We start from the raw sequence: 21,332 nt of genomic DNA on the forward strand, positions 1-21,332 counted from the left end.
ACTCAGCATCCTCCCCATGGCCTTGCGATGCCTGGTATAATGGGTCTTGGTGTTACCCTTCTCAATCAAGCCGAATCTTTCCAAGGCATAGCTGACTATGATGGTGGTCATTGCTTGAAGCCTGCTATCAGCACCTCTTTCTGCTTCAGCTTGTATGATGTTGGCCACATCCTCATCAAACTTCTTCCACTCGCACTGTCTACTACTGGCTGGGGGCCACCTAATCCACTGCTGTGGAACGACTCTATTTGAAGGCTCCGGTGTGTGGAGGGACTGGGCTCTGTGGGGTGCCTCCTGGCAGGGCTGCTCCTGCATCTCACCGGGTTCAGGACCTGTGCGTTGCATCTCACTCTCCCACTCCAAACATTTCATTCTGGCCTGATAGACCTTTAGGCCACGCTGATTCTTGCACAGCTTGCCAGAGACACATGTCTTAGTCATAGTCCTATCCCTTGCATTGGTTGTCAACCTTGAGTCCGTCCGATTGGAGATCTCTGAAAGTTGTAGAAAAAAATGAGTTTCAGACGACAGCACAGTTATCCAAGACTAAAATAAACAGAGATATGGGAAAAGAGGAAACAAAAAAACAAGCGCTGTCAATCTCATAGTTCTACATATGGAAAAGTGTCATTTAAAAAATTAAGAATTATTTACTGTTGTAAATACTGTTCACAAAAATGCAATACAAAAAGAAATCATTAACATTATTAATGATAATAACAATTTATTTACTGTTAAATATCGTTAATATTTTCATTGTCGTGATTCTTATCAATGGATTATGATCAGTACTGAAGATGTTTTTCAAAATAACATTATTCCAACCTTCATCATTGCTCACCATTCACATAAGAGCAATAAAATAATAAAAGTTGTATTTGTTGTTATATATCATTTGTGCATCTGTATTTGTTACTCTATCAGATAATACTGAGTTACAATTATATTCTTTAGGGCTGTAATGTTACACATACTAAATCATTTGTAAATTTCAGATAAATTGTATGTATGTTGCACCAATTCATAACAATAAATCAAGCTAAACCAATCAAGCTGCAACATTATGAAAACTCAATTCATTTTGAGCAAAAGTTAAGCATCTCATATTAGGGAAAAAAAATTTCTCTTGGACAAATAGCGTAGATAATTACAATAAACAAATACCTTATTGTAAAAATATGATAAACACTTAACATTCATTTTAATAGTATTTTTTGATTTTAAGGTTTTGTGTAATTTGCACCCATACAATTCACTGTTCACTGCACCTGAATTCACTGTTTACATCTCTAAGCAAAAACTCCCTGGAGCGCTTGCAGATTTTCCAAAACGCTGCAGCAAGGCTTCTGACCAAAACATCTAAGTACTCTCAGGTGACACCATTGCTAGTACAGCTGCACTGGCTCCCCATCGAATTCAGAGTCCATTTTAAGATTCTGGTTCTGACCTTTAGAGCTTCTTCAAACACCAGCCTACATCACTGAACTTCTACAGCACTATGTCCCTTGCAGGCCCCTGAGGTCATGTGATCAGGGCCTACTTGTTATTCAGCATACAAGGCTGAGAACTAAGGGAGCCAGAGCTTTTGCCACTGTGGCTCCCAGACTGTGGAACTCTCTCCCACTGAGCTTAAGATCTGTGGACTCAGTACAGTGGAACCCCGACTTACAAAATTAATTCGTTTCAGAGGGTCTTTCATAAGTCAAAATTTTCGTAAGTCGAAGCACCTTTTTCCATCGCCTTTTGAGTGAGGCGATGCTGGCTGAAGATGAAGTTCTTGGTGGAGGCTGAAGAAAGCATACATATGCATGCATACATACATACGTGTACATGTACATAACATTATGGAATTTAATTCTAAACATTAAAACTACAACTTACATTTACGTTAATTAATGTACGTACGTACACTGTGCAATGATATTTTTTAACATTTTTTAAACTCGCTCATATTTATGCCTTATGCCAGCTCCATTATGAATGAACGATAGGCTAATTGCAAACAAAAGGCACTCGAAATAGCGCACTGCAACAACAATACGTCTATCACGTGGAACAGCGAAATGCATTTCGAAAACGGATTTTGTTACACGGGCATTTTGTCGTACCACGGGCAAAAACATTGCCATTAAGTGCCTTCGCAACTTGAATTTTTCATTAAATGGGGTCTTTGTAAGCTGGGGTTCCACTGTACTCTCTTTTAAAAAACAACTAAAAACACATCCTTTTAGAAGTGCATTTCGTTTACTTTTGTCTGTTTTTGATTTATACTTTGTTTTCCCTGTGTGAAGCACTTTGTGGTCTTTTATCTACAAAGGTGCTATATACATAAAATTTGACTTATTCACTGAAGAGTGACGTGTAACTAAAAACAAAGAAGCACAGTTTTTTTTTAAATAAAAAAACATGCAGCCTCACAGAACATATACAGAAAAAAACTGTAAAAGTACTAATAATTTAATCATCCATACATTAATACATCCATTCTCTTCTGCTTATCCTTTTCAGGGTTATGGGGGTGGGGGGCTGAAGCTTATAAAAATAATCATTATTTATTATTATTATTATCATTGCATATTGAACCAGTATTTTCCTGTATGGTTTGATGAAATATGAATGGCAGCATTTATATTTCTGTTGTGATTCAAGTTATGTTTATTTTGAACAGGATGAAGTAGGCATAAGATTTTTCAATACAAGAAAAAAATTTTCATCCCTGAGGCCATAGATCAGAGGACTTAGGCACCTTGGAGCAATACTAAACATAATGTAGTTAAAATATCGGACATTTAGAATTAAACTGAAATCAATCTGAAGCACTGCAATTTCTATGAATGGGCACCACAGTTGAATGAGACAGAGCAACAACTGGAAAGCATGAAGGATCACTGTTTTGCGTCCCTTATGTGTCAACTTCTTTTTCTCTCCTGATGCAGCTTTGGCCACTTTCATTATTTGAACATATGAGTATGCAATAGTGATGCCCATAATCAAGAAATAAAATTGATACACTGCTGATCGAACATGATCCTGCCATCTGTAAAGAGAAAATGTGTCTCCACTACATACCATGGATTGCTTGTAGAACTTAAGTGAGCCGGAGGCAAAAAACATGGACAGAATAATTATACAAGGACCAGAACTGACACCATGAATGATCAGGATACAGTACATAGTGCTGCGTGTGGAGCAGAGCTGTCCATGACGCAGGGGCATACAAATGGCCACATAGCGCTCCAGAGTCATTGCTGTCAGAGTAACTGGTGTGACAATGAAGTAAAGAAGTACAACAACAGAGATAGTTATACACAACCATACTGGCATTGCAATTTCAAAATGGGTCAATATGAACAAAATATCTGACACCAATAACAAAACACTGTCTGACAGCAGTGTTACAAAAAATAAGATGTAACGTGCAGATGTGTGAAAGCATTCCTTTTTAACAAAGATCACGATGAGCAACATGTTGATGCAAAGAAAAATTATTACCAGGATCTCTACAATAATGACCCGGTAGCTGACTGGTCGTGGAAAAAAAACATCATTCACTGAATTGTTACCTGCCATAGAGAAGAAACATATGTTTGTAGTACTTCTAAGAGTTAATTAAAGTTTTGTTGATAAATGTAAGATTTTCCTTTTAATAAAAATCAAAACTCAAAATCAAATCCAGTGGAGAAACTCACTGTCTTCTGCTGCGTTCCCTGCAGTTTTCTGAGAAATGACTGTGCATCGTTAATTTGAAGCTTACAGCAACTAAGAATAACAATTGCACATGAAACTTCCTTCTACTGTGTTGTCATCATCCCTATAGTACCCATTCTCCTCAGTATCGATGCCTCTAAATAGGGTAATTGATGGTATACTCAGGAGACTTTGCAGTAAAGTCAACATAACAGATCTGAAAAAACTGAAAAGTTGTTGTTTGCTGTGAAGGTAATCAATTCTGTAATTAGTGCAACAAGTGAGACTAAATCCCATTATTTTAGATTTATTTGCTTGCATCTTATTTTGGCGCTTATCGCCTTTATCTACTATCTGCTTCCTGTTTGAGATTTGAAGATATTATTTTAAAGGTACGACTTCCTGTAAAATTGTTGTCTGTGCAGTTATCGGGGAGTTTGGAGGAGAGTGTTGTAACGGAGCCCGTGGAAGTATATTTTGTCATTAGCAGCCCCCTTGAGGCGAAAAGGTATGGTTATGATGTAAAGAAGTACATCTTTAAATATTTTGTGTGACAGAAATGGCATTTGTTAAGTTTGTCATTGTGGGAAGGGATGCTTGTGTCATATGTTGCTTATGTACTGATTTTATATATTTTCATTGTAGGCAAGATTAGAAAGCTAGATTTAAACTTGAGTGGTTTTATTTATAGTGCTGAGATGAGGAAGACCGGAGGCAGGACAGGACAGTTGAAGGGGGTGGTACAATGGGCTGGTTCTGACCAGTGTTGGGACTAACGCGTTATTAAGTAACACGTTACAGTAACTACGTTATTATTGTGGTAACGAGCACGGTAACTAGTTATTATGCCAAAACCAGGAACGCGTTACTCGTTACTGGGATTTAGATAGGCTCGTTATTCGTTACTTCGTGTGGTGGCTATCGCGGAGTTTCCACAGATTCAGTAACATTAGCAAGTGGTGGAAGCCAGCAGGTGGATGAAGGAAAGGGGAGGCAAGAGGAGAGACCCGAAGCGGCCGCCGGTCCGCGTGTCAGGTGAACTGAACTTCAGGTAAGAAGTTATGACCTGCAGTCTATCGGAGTCAGATATAAACCAAGTTTAGGTGGAGTTTATTTTCGGTATGCTGACATTTTTGTACTGCGTGCTAGCTAGCATGACGGAGTGTCTATACAGCTGGGTGGGTGCTATGTTACTGATGTTGAACTTTATTTTGTTCATACGGTTAATTATTAGAGTTGCCAACCATCCCGTAAAAAACAGAATCGTCTCGTTTTCAGTGAAAATATTACGCGTTTCGTATTGAGGTGAAAGGGAACACAGTTTGTCAGTACTTCAGCTACACTGAAAAAGACACAAAGCTGGAGCTGCGCAGCTGCCTCTTCTTCTCTCATTCTCTCCTCTCCTGTTTCTACTTCAATCATGAAACTGATCAATGATCAGCTGATCGGCTTTTCTCTCTTGTTTGTTTATTGCCCACTTTGCGCCAGAAAGAGGAAACCAGCGGATGTCGCGCTAAACAACAGCAGCACGTTTAAGCTTGATCAGCTGTTGTTAGAATTTATTTAATATTAATTTCTAGTATCAGCTGATGTTTGCTGGCGCCACAGCTGGAAAAGCTGCTGGTCATGATATCGGTTTGGTTATCTGGTGAGAGGGAAACATGAAGATGAAACCAGGAGATGTCCTTACTGAACCATCAGAGCTGAACAGGTGATGGAGAAACAGGTTTACCTTTTAGGTGACATGAATGAGTTGAAGGGAAGTGATGAACTGTTTCTGAGAGACAAATAACACCAGGATTCTTTTCTATGTAGCTGACAGCTGGTAACTGTGCAGGGGCGGGTCTAGCAAAGTGTTGCCAGGGGTCCATGTAGGGCATATAGGGCTGGGTATCGTCACTGATTTCTAGAATCGATTCAATTCCGATTCACAAGGTCCCTAATCGATTCGAACCATGATTCGATTCAATTCGATTCGATTCGATTCAATTCGATTCGATTTTGAATCAGTCCGAAATATTAGTATATGAACCATAATATATATAAAATTATGATAATTCACCTTGTATATGTACTGTCAAAAGAACCCTCTAAGCCTTGTGAATCAATTATATAAAATTCAAAATTAAGAACAGATACTAAAGCAGTTACAATAATGTAATTGTGTGGATGCTTTAAGCATCCACACTATTGAGTTCCTGTTTCTCTTTATTCTTTATACTTTATTGTGTGGATGCTTTAGGCATCCACACTATTGAGTTCCTGTTTCTCTTTATTGTGTGGATGCCCTAAAGGGCTTCCACACTATTGAGTTCCTGTTTCTCTTTATTCTTTATTATTGTGTGGATGCTTTAAGGCATCCACACTATTGTTTTCCTGTTTCTCTTTATTCTTTATTATTATTGTGTGGATGCTTTAGGCATCCACACTATTGAGTTCCTGTTTCTCTTTATTGTGTGGATGCTGGAGGCATCCACACTATTGAGATCCTGTTTCTCTTTATTCTTTATTATTGTGTGGATGCTTTAAGGCATCCACACTATTGTTTTCCTGTTTCTCTTTATTGTGTGGATGCTTTAAGCATCCACACTATTGAGTTCCTGTTTCTCTTTATTCTTTATTATTGTGTGGATGCTTTATGCATCCACACTATTGAGTTCCTGTTTCTCTTTATTCTTTATACTTTATTATTGTGTGGATGCTTTAAGCATCCACACTATTGAGTTCCTGTTTCTCTTTATTCTTTATACTTTATTATTATTGTGTGGATGCTTTAGGCATCCACACTATTGTTTTCCTGTTTCTCTTTAAACTTTATTCTTTTTCAAGTTGCTTCCGTACGTTTTTCGGCGTTTAACTACTTTCACAATTTTTGTGCTATTTTCACCGTTCAAATTTCACAATATTCTGCTATTTCTGCTAATTCCAGCTATATCTTTTGGTATTTTATACTGTTATACTTTTTAAAATATTACATTTTTTTCCTTTAATTTGTCCCATTGAAATGAATGGGAAACTTCCACAATTCTGCTAAAACTTGCTTGTTTTTGAAACTTAACTACTTTCTCATACTTTCGCCTAGAACAACCATTCAAATTTTAAAATGTTCACAAATTATTGGGCTATTCATAAATGATTCAGCTTTTTCATATCTGTTACCGTTTTCATCTTATCCCTCTTTAAGTTTTGAGTTTCATTTTTGTGATTTTTTACAAAATACATGCGTTGTTATGGTTGCTATGCACCTGGCTTTCAGTGGGCCACTGTAGGTTTTGCAGTCTTCTCTTTATGTCCGAACAACTTCTTGCTACTCGCTCAATTTTCACTCAACTTCCACAAATTATACATCAAAATGTAGGTATTTTTGCTGGCTTTCACAAAATGTCACTATCATTGTTGTGGGATTTATAGAATTTTGGCAAATCTCCTCAGACCAACACAAAGTCGGAAAACTCTCCATAGAAAGTCAATGGAGAGTTTGTTCAAAATCACCGCTTGATTTCTGTAATGAGAGGCATATTCGAATCGTCATATCTCCTCAACGAAGCGATGTTAAAACATGAGGCTTGTCCGAGTATATCTTCAGACACTCCTGACGCTCACAATTCCAGAATTTCTTTCTCACCTATTACCGTTCTGAAATGAGTTAGACTTGTTTGAGGGTAGGAAATTCGTCCTTCGCTCAGATTTCTTCAGATTTCAAACTCTGGAAATGAACCACTTTTTTCTCTCGTCATATCTTTTTAATGGATTTCCACAAAGACCTGAAAATTTCCATGATTGTTCACCAAAGCCTGCTGTCTCTTACGGTGAAAGAATGATATTGATACTCCAAATAGATTTAGAGTTAGAAAGCGTTGTTTGAGGGCAAGTCAAGGCAGTTTTTGCTTTGCTCTACTCAGTTATGGTGCATTAGAAGTCAAATATCTTTAATAATTCATATTTTAATGATAAAGTGTCAACACTTGAAGATTCCCCCATCTCTTCTGAACAAAACGGTGTAAGAATGACCGTTCTAGCCCCTACGGTTAGGAAATTATGGTCATTTGTTTGAGGGGAGTCATCATTATGAGAAATAGACTGCAAGAATCCTGTGTCTCTCTGTGCTGCGTGCACCTGTTTTGGCGGGAAAAAGTGCACAGGCTCTCTGATTGGTGGATTCAAATTCAGCAGCTCCCAGGCTGCTTGACTGAGCTAGAAACTTACTTCTCTCTCCCTGTGTGTGTGTGTGTGTGTGTGTGTGTGTGTGTGTGACAGAGAGAGAGAGAGAGAGAGAGAGAGAGAAAGCCTTTTTATGGGAGCATCTTATTGTAAGATTCAAATTCAATATATTTAGACTGGTTGACTGAATTTGATCCTGTGTGTGTCTCTCTGTGTATGTGTGTTTCCATATGTGTCCATATATGTGATTGTGTAACTGTTATAGTTTTTTTTGCTGAGTTTTTTTTCATTTAACAATTACATTTGAAGGATCCTTAGCATGTTCAGCATTTTTTCAGCTGTCCATTTTGCTTTTCCAATTTTTCTGTTTAAGTTATTACTATTGTGTTAAATCATATTATTTCTGCTATTTTATAAGATTTGTGCTAAATATAGTATTTCTGCCAAATATAGTATTTCTGATTAATTATAGTTTTTCTACCAAATCATAGTACAGCATTTTTGCTTTTATAGGATTTTTCATAGGATATTTATATTGCTTAATATAGTATTTCTGCTTTTTATAGGATTTGTGCTTAATATAGTATTTTTGCTTTTTATAGGATTTGTGCTTAATACAGTATTTATGCTAAATGTAGTATTTATGCTTAATCATACTGTTTCTATATATTTTTGCCAGGTCCTCTGTGAGTACTGAGACGTTCAAATTTACGTATCAGGGCCTGCACGGCTTCCCAGCCAGCCAATCATATCTGAGGTCTGCCGTTTTTTCTCTCATATCTCAGCGATGGATGTACAAAGAGCAACGAAAATCGCAGTCAAAGTACACCAAAGTCCACTGATTCGCCCAGTACAAGAATTATGCTTCTAGTCCACCTAGTTTTTGAGTTACACGACGTTTTGTAACTCCAAAAAACGGCGCTCTTTGCCTCTCACCGCGATCTAATTCTGACTGCTCATCACCCTGTTTTCCAGGCACTTGTTCTCTTTCCCAGTGGCGCAGTTTGTAATGACACAGGTCTGCAACCCAAAGGTCGTGGGTTCAATTACACCTTGGGCAACATGATTTTTTACCTACAATTTACTACACTATCACAGACCACTAATTCATATTCATCATTTATTACAATTCTGCAAACTTTTATGATTTTAGCAGCTTTTCTAATATGGACCTCAGATTCTTGTTAACACTCCATGGCACAAATACTCTTCCCTTTAGGCTCTGTGTATGTGTGTGTGTATCAATATTTCTCCCATTTTAAAGTATTACTCCTCCATAATTGTATTTCTGTTAAATCAAAGTACTTTTACTACATCTTAGTACTTCTGCTCAATCATAGTATTTTGCCAAATCATGGTTTTTGTGCCAAATCATGGTTTTTGTGCCAAATCATAATATTTGTGTTATGTTATAGTATTACTACTAAGTGGAGGAATTTCTGTCATGTTACAGTATATGTGCTGATTACAGTATTTCTGTATAATAGAATTTTGGCAAATCTCCTCAGACCAACACAAAGTCAGGAAACTCTCCATAGAAAGTCAATGGGGAGCTTGTTCAAAATCACCGCTTGATTTCTGTAATGAGAGGCATTTTCAAATCGTCATATCTCCTTAACGCAGCGAAGTTAAGACATGAGGCTTGTGCCAATATATCTTCAGACACTCCTGACGCTCACAATTCAAGAATTTCTTTCTCACCTATTACCATTTGGCCATGAATTGGGTTTGTTTGAGGGTAGGGAATTCGTCCCTTGCTCAGATTTCTTCAGATTTCAAACTCTGGAAATGAGGTACTTTTTCTCTCGTCATATCTTTTTGATGGATTTCCACACAGACCTGAAAATTTCCATGACTGTTCACCAAAGCCTGCTGTCTCTTACGGTGAAAGAATGATATCAATACTCCAAATAGATTTAGAGTTAGAAAGCATTGTTTGAGGGCAAGTCAAGGCAGTTTTCGCTTCGCCTCTACTCAGTTATGGTGCATTAGAAGTCAAATATCTTCAATAATTCATATTTTCAAGATAGATTGTCAACACCTTAAGATTCCCCCATCTCTTCTGAACAAAACGGTGTAAGAATGACTGTTCTAGCCCCTACGGTTAGGAAATTATAGCCATTTGTTTGAGGGGAATCCTCACTATGAAAAATAGACAGCACAAATCCTGTCTCTGTGCTGCATGTGTGTAAAAACAGGTGCACCTGTTTTGGCGGGAAAAAGTACACAGCCTCTCTGATTGGTGGATTCAAATTCAGCAGCCCCCAGGCTGTTTGGCTGCTGCTGCTGCTAGTGTGTGTGTGTGTGTGTGTGTGTGTGTGTGTGAGAGAGAGAGACAGAGAGAGAGAGAGAGAGGGCGAGAGAGAGTTTTTATGGGAGCATCTTATTGTATGATTTAAATTCAATATATTTAGACTGGTTGACTGAATTTGATCCTGTGTGTGTCTCTCTGTGCTTGTGGGACTTTTTGCAGCTGTCCATTTTGCTTTTCCAATTTTTCTATTTAAGTTATTACTATTGTGCTAAGTCATAGCATTTGTGCTGCTTTTCAGTATTTGTGCTAAATACAGCATTTCTGCTAAATCATACTATTTCTGCTATTTTATAAGATTTGTGCTAAATACAGCATTTGTGCTAAATCATACTATTTCTGCTTTTTATAGGATTTGTACTTAATATAATATTTCTGCTTAATTATAGTATTTCTGCCATTTTATAGTATTTGTGCTAAAACATAGTATTTCTACTAAATGCAGTATTTCTGGGTAATCATTGTATTTCTATATATTTCTGCCAGGTCCCCAGGGAGTCAGTCCTAATATTCAAATTTACATATCAGGACCTGGACGGCTTCCCAGCCAGCCAATCATATCTGAGTCCTGGCACATTTAAATTTGCATATTGGGGCATTCATGGCTTCCCAGCCAGCCAATCATATCTGAGTCCTGGCACATTCAAATTTGCATATTGGGACCTTCATGGCTTCCCAGCCAGCCAATCATATCTGAGTCCTGGCACATTTAAATTTGCATATTGGGACCTTCGTGGCTTCTAAGCCCACCAATCATCTATGTCATATATCTCTAATATTTCATATTTTTATTTTAAATGGTCAGCATTTCAAGATTCCCCTATGTCTTCTGAATAAAATGGTCTAGGAATGACTGTTTTAGCCCCTACGGTTAGAAATTTATGGCTGTTTGTTTGAGGGGAATTCTCACTATGAGAAATAGACTGCAAAAATCCTGTCTCTCTCTGTGCTGCATGTGTAAAAGCCTACACTTGGTGCACCAGTTTTGGCGGGAAAAAGCACACAGCCTCTCTGATTGGTGGATTCAAATTGAGAAGGTCACAGCTGTTTGACTGACCTAGAAACATGCTGTTAACAGCCCCTGTTCACTTTCTGCTGCTGCTGCTGCTGTGTGTGTGTGTGTGTGTGTGTGTGTGTGTGTGTGTGTGTGTGAGACAGAGAGAGAGAGAAAGGGAGGGCGAGAGAGAGTTTTTATGGGAGCATCTTATTGTATGATTTTAATTCAATATATTTAGACTGGTTGACTGAATTTGGTCCTGTGTGTGTCTCTCTGTGCATGTGTGTTTCAATATGTGTCCATATTTGTGATTGTGTGACTGTTATACTTTTTTTTGCTGATTTTCTTTTCATTTAACAATTACATTTGAGGGACCCTTAGCATGTTCAGGATTTTTTCAGCTGTCCATTTTGCTTTTCCAATTTTTCTATTTAAGTTATTACTATTGTGCTAAGTCATAGCATTTCTGCTGCTTTTCAGTATTTGTGCTAAATACAGCATTTCTGCTATTTTATAAGATTTGTGCTAAATATAGTATTTCTGTCAAATTACAGCATTTCTGCTATGTTGTACTGTTTCTCTAAATCATAGTATTTCTGTAATGTTTAAGAATGTTTGGCTAAATATATTCTTTCTGTTATCTTATACTATTTCTCCTAAATTCTTGTATTTTTGAGAAGTTATCGTGTTTCTGGTAAGTTACAATATTTCTGCTAAGTTCTGCTATGCTATTGTATTTCTGCCAAGTATTATGTTTCCTCTAAGATATTGCAGTTCTGCTAAGTCACTACATTTTAGCAAAGTTCCTTTGCTTCTGCAAAGATTTTACAATTTCTGCAACTTTTCAGCTTTTTCAGCTAGTTTCAGCAGAAAGCTTCAGCTTTAAAGCATCCACACTGCATTTTCGCAGGAAATGCAAATTTTTCTAGTTATTCTAGTTGCCACTTTTTCACTTTTTTTGGCACTTAACTACTTCCACAATTTTCAGCCGATTTTCACCGTTCAAATTTTAAACTATTCTGCTATTTCTGCTAATGATCGCTATATCTTTTGGTGTTTATTACTGTTATACTTTTTAAAATATTCTACTTTTTTCCTTTAATTTGTCCCATTGAAATGAATGGGAAACTTCTGCAATTCTGCTAAATTTTGCTTGTTTTTGAAACTTAACTACTTTTTCCTACTTTCACGTAGAACAACCATTCAAACTTTAAAATGTTCTCAAATTATTGGGCTATTCAGGAATAAATCAGATTTTTCAAATCTTTTACCGTTTTATTTTTATGCCTCTTAAAGTTTTGAGTTGGAAAATTGTGATTTTTCACAAAATACATGCGTTGTTATGGTTGCTATGCACTTGGCTTCCAGTGTGCCACTGTAGGTTTCGCAGTCTTCTCTTCATGTCCGAACAACTTCTTGCTACTTGCTCAATTTTCACTCAACTTCCACAAATTATACATCAAAACGTAGGTATTTTTGCTGGCTTTCCGAAAATGTCACCATCATTGTTGTGAGACTTATAGAATTTTGGCAAATCTCCTCAGAGCAACACAAAGTCTGAAAACTCTCCATAGAAAGTCAATGGAGAGTTTGTTCAAAATCACCGCTTGATTTCTGTAATGAGAGGCATATTCGAATCGTCATATCTCCTTAACGAAGCGAAGTTAAAACATGAGGCTTGTCCCAGTATATCTTCAGACACTCCTGACGCTCACAATTCAAGAATTTTTTTCTCACCTATTACCGTTCTGAGATGAGTTACACTTGTTTGAGCGTAGGAAATTCGTCCTTCGCTCAGATTTCTTCAGATTTCAAACTCTGGAAATGAACCACTTTTTTCTCTCGTCATAACTTTTTGTTGGATTTCCACAGAGACCTGAAAATTTCCATGATTGTTCACCAAAGCCTGCTGTCTCTTACGGTGAAAGAATGATATCAATACTCCAAATAGATTTAGAGTTAGAAAGCGTTGTTTGAGGGCAAGTCAAGGCAGTTTTTGCTTTGCTCTACTCAGTTATGGTGCATTAGAAGTCAAATATCTTTAATAATTCATATTTTAATGATACATTGTCAACACTTTAAGATTCCCCCATCTCTTCTGAACAAAACGGTGTAAGAATGACCGTTCTAGCCCCTATAGTTAGGAAATTATGGTCATTTGTTTGAGGGGAGTCGTCATTATGAGAAATAGACTGCAAAAATCCTGTGTCTCTCTGTGCTGCATGCACCTGTTTTGGCGGGAAAAAGTGCACAGCCTCTCTGATTGGTGGATTTAAATTCAGCAGCTCCCAGGCTGCTTGACTGAGCTAGAAACTTACTTCTCTCTCCCTGTGTGTGTGTGTGTGTGTGTGTGTGTGTGTGTGTGACAGAGAGAGAGAAAGAGAGGGCGAGACAGAGTTTTTATGGGAGCATCTTATTGTATGATTTAAATTCAATATATTTAGACTGGTTGACTGAATTTGATCCTGTGTGTGTCTCTCTGTGCATGTGTGTTTCCATATGTTTCCATATTTCTGATTGTGTGACTGTTACACTTTTTTTGCTCAGTTTTTTTTTCATTTAACAAGTACATTTGAAGGACCCTTAGCATGTTCAGCATTTTTTCAGCTGTCCATTTTGCTTTTCCAGTTTTTCTGTTTAAGTTATTACTATTGTGCTGAATCATACTATTTCTGCTATTTTATAAGATTTGTGCTAAATATAGTATTTCTACCCAGTATAGTATTTCTGATTAATTATAGTTTTTCTACCAAATCATATTACAGTATTTTTGCTTTTTATACCATTTTTATAGGATTTTTATATTGCTTAATATAGTATTTCTGCTTTTTATAGGATTTGTGCTTAATATAGTATTTCTGCTTTTTATAGGATTTGTGCTTAATACAGTATTTCTGCTAAATGTAGTATTTATGCTTAATCACACTATTACTATATATTTCTGCCAGCTTCCCAGCCAGCCAATCATATCTGAGGTCTGCAGTTTCTTCTCTCGTCATATCTCAGCGACGGATGTACAAAGAGTAATGAAAATCGCAGTCAAAGTACACCAAAGTCCGCTGATTCACCCAGTACAAGAATTATGCTCCTAGTCCACCTAGTTTTGGAGTTACACGATGTTTTGTAACTCCAAAAAATGGCGCTCTTTGCCTCACACCGCGATCTAATTCTGACTGCTCATCACCCTGTTTCCCAAGTGCTCACTGTCTTTCCCAGTGGCGCAGCTGGTAATGACACAGGTCTGCAACCCAAAAGTCATGGGTTCAACTCCACCTTGGACAACATGTTTTTTGCCCTACAAATTAATACACTATCACAGACCACTAATTCATATTCATCATTTATTACAATTCTCAAACTTTTACCAGCTTTTCTAATATGGACCTCACATTCTTCTTAACACTCCATGGCACAAATACTCTTCCCTTTAGGCTCTGTGAATGTGTGTGTGTATCAATATTTCTCCCATTTTAAGTATTACTCCTCCATAATTGGATTTCTCTTAAATCAAAGTACTTTTACTACATCTTAGTACTTCTGCTCAATCATAGTATTTCTGCTAAATCATGGTTTTTGTGCCAAGTCATCAGAATCATGTTTATTGGCCAAGTATATGTGCATACAAATACAGGAATTTGGTTCCGGTAGATGGTGGCTCTCGAGCACAGCAATGTAAATCTCACACACACACACCACACACACACACACACACACCACACACACACGTATCTATATATACATTGCACATGCATACACATACATACACAAGCTGTGTAAACCAACTATAAATAACTATCTAAACGTATATACATAAAATACAGAAATGAAATGAGTGGAATGAATACTACAGAATGTACATAAGGTGCAGTTGCAGTCTGGCAGTGGGAGAGTGTGACAGTTCAACTGTTTAGAAGGGAGATGGTGAGGGGAAAGAAACTGTTCCTGTGTCGGGTGGTCCTGGTCTGCAGGCTTCTGTACCGTCTGCCAGAGGGCAGCAGATCAAAAAGTCTGTGTCCAGGGTGTGAGGGGTCTGTGATGATTTTCCCTGCCCGTTTCCTGGTTCTTGAGAGGTACAGATCCTGGATGGAGGGCAGGGGGGCGCCGATGATCCTTTCTGCTGCCCGTACAGTCCGCTGCAGTCTGCACCTGTCCTGTTTAGTGGCTGCACCATACCAGACTGTGATGGAGGAGCACAGGACAGACTCAATGACTGCAGTGTAGAGCTGGATCAGCAGCTCCTGTGGAAGACTGTACTTCCCCAGTTGTCTCAGGAAGTACATCCTCTGCTGGGTCTTTTTGAGGATGGAGTTGATGTTGGTCTCCCACTTCAGGTCCTGGGAGATGGTGGTACCCAGCAACTTCAAGATCTCCACAGTCGACACAGGGCTGTCTGATATGATGAGGGGGGGCAGAGTTGAGGGATGTCTCCTGAAGTCCACTGTCATCTCTACAGTTTTAAGAGTGTTCAGCTCCAGATTGTGCTGACTGCACCAGAGTACCAGCCGCTCAACTCATCATAACATTTGTGTTATGTTATAGTATTACTACTAAGTGGAGAAATTTCTAAAATGTTACAGTATATGTGCTGATTACAGTATTTCTGCCAAATATAGTATTTCTGATTATTATAGTTTTTCTACCAAATCATATTACAGTATTTTGCTTTTTATAGGATTTTTATAGGATATTTATATTGCTTAATATAGTATTTTTGCTTTTTATACGATTTGTGCTTAATACAGTATTTCTGCTAAATGTAGTATTTATGCTTAATCATACTATTTCTATATATTTTGCCAGGTCCTCTGTGAGGACTGAGACATTCAAATGTACATATCAGGGCCTGCATGGCTTCCCAGCCAGCCAATCATATCTGAAGTCTGCCGTTTCTTCTCTCGTCATATCTCAGCGACGGATGTACAAAGAGCAATGAAAATCGCAGTCAAAGTACACCAAAGTCCGCTGATTCACCCAGTACAAGAATTATGCTTCTAGTCCACCTAGTTTTTGAGTTACATGACGTTTTATAACTCCAAAAACGGCGCTCTTTGCCTCTCACCGCGATCTAATTCTGACTGCTCATCACCCTGTTCCCAAGGGCTCACTGTCTTTCCCAGTGGCGCAGCTGGTAATGACACAGCTCTACAACACAAAGATCGCAGGTTCAACTCCACCTCGGACAACACGTTTTTTTGCCCTACAAATTAATACACTATCACAGACCACTAATTCATATTCATCATTTATTACAATTCTCAAAACTTTTTACCAGCTTTTCTAATATGGACCTCACATTCTTCTTAACACTCCATGGCACAAATACTCTTCCCTTTAGGCTCTGTGAATGTGTGTGTGTATCAATATTTCTCCCATTTTAAAGTATTACTCCTCCATAATTGGATTTTCTTAAATCAAAGTACTTTACTACATCTTAGTACTTCTGCTCAATCATAGTATTTCTGCTAAATCATAGTATTTTTGCCAATCATGGTTTTGTGCAAATCATCAGAATCGTGTTTATTGGCCAAGTATATGTGCAGACAAATACAAGGAATTTGGTTCCGGTAGATGGTGGCTCTCGAGCACAGCAATGTAAATCTCACACACACACACACACACACACACACACACACACACACACACACACACGTATCTATATATACATTACACATGCATACACATACATACACAAAGCTGTGTAAACCAACTATAATAACTAATCTAAACGTATATACATAAAATACAGAAATGAAATGAGGTGGAATGAATACTACAGAATGTACATAAGGTGCAGTTGCAGTCTGGCAGTGGGAGCAGTGTGACAGTTCACTGTTTAGAAGGGAGATGGTGAGGGGAAAGAACTGTTCCTGTGTCGGGTGGTCCTGGTCTGCAGGCTTCTGTACCGTCTGCCAGAGGGCAGCAGATCAAAAGTCTGTGTCCAGGGTGTGAGGGTCTGTGATGATTTCCCTGCCCGTTTCCTGAGAGGTACAGATCCTGGATGGAGGGCAGGGGGCGCCGATGATCCTTTCTGCTGCCCTACAGTCCGCTGCAGTCTGCACCTGTCCTGTTTAGTGGCTGCACCATACCAGACTGTGATGGAGGAGCACAGGACAGACTCAATGACTGCAGTGTAGAGCTGGATCAGCAGCTCCTGTGGAAGACTGTACTTCCCCAGTTGTCTCAGAATACATCCTCTGCTGGGTCTTTTGAGGATGGAGTTGATGTTGGTCTCCCACTTCAGGTCCTGGGAGATGGTGGTACCCAGCAACTTCAAGATCTCCACAGTCGACACAGGGCTGTCTGATATGATGAGGGGGGGCAGAGTTGAGGGATGTCTCCTGAAGTCCACTGTCATCTCTACAGTTTTAAGAGTGTTCAGCTCCAGATTGTGCTGACTGCACCAGAGTACCAGCCGCTCAACTCATCATAACATTTGTGTTATGTTATAGTATTACTACTAAGTGGAGAAATTTCTAAAATGTTACAGTATATGTGCTGATTACAGTTTCTGTATAATAGAATTTGGCAAATCTCCTCACACCAACACAAGTCTGAAAACTGCATAGAAAGTCAATGGAGAGCTTGTTCAAAATCTCCACTGGATTTCTCTAATGAGAGGCATTTTCAAATCGTCATATCTCAACGCAGCAAATTTAAGACATGAGGCTTGTGCCAATATATCTTCAGACACTCCTGATGCTCACAATTCAAGAATTTCTTTCTCACCTATTACCATTTGGCCATGAATTGGGTTTGTTTGAGGGTAGGAATCCATCTCTCGCTCAGATTTCTTCAGATTTCAAACTCTGGAATGAACCACTTTTTCTCTCGTCATATCTTTTTGATGGATTTCCACAGAGACCTGAAATTTCCATGACTGTTCACCAAATCCTGCTGTCTCTTACGGTGAAAGAATGATATCGATACTCCAAATAGATTTAGAGTTAGAAAGCATTGTTTGAGGGCAAGTCAGGCAGTTTTCGCTTGCCTCTACTCAGTTATGGTGCATTAGAAGTCAATATCTTCAATAATTCAGATTTTAATGATAAATTGTCAACACTTTAAGATCCCCCCATCTCTTCTGAACAAAACGGTGTAAGAATGACTGTTCTAGCCCCTACGGTTAGAAATTATAGCCATTTGTTTGAGGGGAATCCTCACTATGAAAATAGACAGCACAAATCCTGTCTCTGTGCTGCGTGTGTGTAAAACAGGTGCACCTGTTTTGGCGGGAAAAGTATACAGCCTCTCTGATTGGTGGATTCAAATTCAGCAGCTCCAGGCTATTTGGCTGCTGCTGCTGCTAGTGTGTGTGTTTGTGTGTGTGTGTGTGTGTGACAGAGAGAGAGAGAGAAAGAGAGGGCGGAGAGAGCGTTTTTATGGGAGCATCTTATTGTATGATTTAAATTCAATATATTTAGACTGGTTGACTGATTTGATGCTGTGTCTCTCTGTGCTTGTGTGTTTCCATATGTGTCCATATTTTTGATTGTGTGACTGTTATACTTTTTTTTGCTGATTTTTTTTTCATTCAACAATTACATTTGAGGGAGCCTTAGAATGTTCAGCATTTTTTCAGCTGTTCATTTTGCTTTTCCAGTTTTTCTATTTCAGTTATTACTATTGTGCTAAGTCATAGCATTTCTGCTGTGTGTGTGTGTGTATGACAGAGAGAGAGAGAGAGAGGAGAGAGAGAGAGAGCCTTTTTATGGGTGTATCTTATTGTGTGCCTACTGGTGGTGGTCAGAGGGCCGGTGGCGCCAGTGTCCAGCAGCTCGCCTCTGTCAGTGCGCCCCAGGGGCTGTGGCTACAACGTAGCTTGCCATCACCAGTGTGTGAATGGGTAATGACTGGATATGTAAAGCGCTTTGGGGTCCTTAGGGACCATAAAGCGCTATATAATACAGGCCATTTACCATGTCCATATTTGTAATTGTGCAAGTTATTACTATTATGCTAATTATAGTATTTCTGCTACTTTTTGGTATTTGTGCTAAATACAGTATTTCTGCTAAATCTTAGTATTATTGCTTAATCATATTATTTGAGCAAAATCATAGTATTTGAGCATATTCTTTCTATTTGTGTCATAGCATAGTATATTTGCTGAATTACAGCATTTCTGCTATGTTGTAGTATTTGTCCTAAATCACAGTATTTGTGCATGTTTAGGTATTTTGTTTAAATAAAGCATCTATGTAATCTTGTACCATGGTTGCTAAAATCCTGTATTCTGAAAGTTATCTTGTTTCTGCTAAGTTACAATATTTATTCTAATTTCTGCTGCTAAGTTCTGCTATGTTTGTATTTCTGCCAAGTATTATGTTTTCTTTACGTTATTGCAGTTCTGCTATGTAATTACATTTTTGCTAAGTTCTTATGCTTCTGCAAAGTTATTACAATTTTTGCAAAGGTTTTACATTTCTGCAACTTTTCAGCTTTTTCAGCTAGTTTCAGCTGACAGCTTCAGCTTTACAGCATCCACACTGCATTTTCGCAGGAAATGCAAATTGTGTGGATGCTGGAGGCATCCACACTATTGAGTTCCTGTTTCTCTTTTTCTTTATACTTTATTATTGGTGTGGACTTTAAGCATCCACACTATGAGTTCCTGTTTCTCTTTATTCTTTACTTTATTATTATTCTAGTTGCCACTTTTCACTTTTTTTGGCACTTAACTACTTCCACAATTTTCAGCCGATTTTCACCGTTTCAAATTTTAAACTATTCTGCTATTTCTGCTAATGATCGCTATATCTTTTGGTGTTATTACTGTTATACTTTTTAAAATATTCACTTTTTTCCTTTAATTTGTCCCATTGAAATGAATGGGAAACTTCTGCAATTCTGCTAAATTTTGCTTGTTTTTGAAACTTAACTACTTTTCCTACTTTCACGTAGAACAACCATTCAAACTTTAAATGTTTCAATTATTGGGCTATTCAGGAATAAATCAGATTTTTCAAATCTTTTACCGTTTTATTTTTATGCTCTTAAAGTTTTGAGTTGGAAAATTGTGATTTTTCACAAAATACATGCGTTGTTATGGTTGCTATGCACTTGGCTTCCAGTGTGCCACTGTAGGTTTCGCAGTCTTCTCTTCATGTCCGAACAACTTCTTGCTACTGCTCAATTTCACTCAACTTCCACAATTTATAATCAAAACGTAGGTATTTTTGCTGGCTTTCCGAAAATGTCACCATCATTGTTGTGAGACTTATAGAATTTTGGCAAAATCTCCTCAGAGCAACACAAACTCTGAAAACTCTCCATAGAAAGTCAATGGAGAGTTTGTTCAAAATCACCGCTTGATTTCTGTAATGAGGGCATATTCGAATCGTCATATCTCCTTAACGAAGCGAAGTTAAAACATGAGGCTTGTCCCAGTATATCTTCAGACACTCCTGACGCTCACAATTCAAGAATTTTTTTCACCTATACCGTTCTGAGATGAGTTACACTTGTTTGAGGGTAGGAAATTCGTCCTTCGCTCAGATTTCTTCAGATTTCAAACCTCTGGAAATGAACCACTTTTTTCTCTCGTCATAACTTTTTGTTGGATTTCCACAGAGACTTGAAAATTTCCATGACTGTTCACCAAAGCCTGCTGTCTCTTACGGTGAAAAAATGATATTGATACTCCAAATAGATTTAGAGTTAGAAAGCGTTGTTTGAGGGCAAGTCAAGGCAGTTTTTGCTTTGCTCTACTCAGTTATGGTACATTAGAAGTCAAATATCTTTAATAATTCATATTTTAATGATACATTGTCAACACTTTAAGATTCCCCCATCTCTTCTGAACAAAACGGTGTAAGAATGACCGTTCTAGCCCTATAGTGGAAATTATGGTCATTTGTTTGAGGGGAGTCGTCATTATGAGAAATAGACTGCAAAATCCTGTGTCTCTGTGCTGCATGCACCTGTTTTGGCGGGAAAAAGTGCACAGGCTCTCTGATTGGTGGATTCAAATTCAGCAGCTCCCAGGCTGCTTGACTGAGCTAGAAACTTACTTCTCTCTCCCTGGTTGTGTGTGTTGTGTGTGTTGTGTGTGTGTGTGTGTGTGTGCAGAGAGAGAGAAAGAGAGGGCGACAGAGTTTTTATGGGAGCATCTTATTGTATGATTTAAATTCAATATATTTAGACTGGTTGACTGAATTTGATCCTGTGTGTGTCTCT

The 21,332-nt window shown here is 38.1% G+C and overlaps 1 pseudogene; it reads right to left on the reverse strand.

Annotated features, from left to right (window-relative positions):
* Nucleotides 1-2,644: 2,644 nt before the first annotated feature.
* Nucleotides 2,645-21,332, reverse strand: part of LOC100699991 (odorant receptor 131-2-like) — a 25,592-nt pseudogene continuing 6,904 nt past the window's right edge.

This window comes from Oreochromis niloticus, linkage group LG14 (assembly GCF_001858045.2).
Source record: "Oreochromis niloticus isolate F11D_XX linkage group LG14, O_niloticus_UMD_NMBU, whole genome shotgun sequence".
NCBI classification, from domain to species: domain Eukaryota; kingdom Metazoa; phylum Chordata; class Actinopteri; order Cichliformes; family Cichlidae; genus Oreochromis; species Oreochromis niloticus.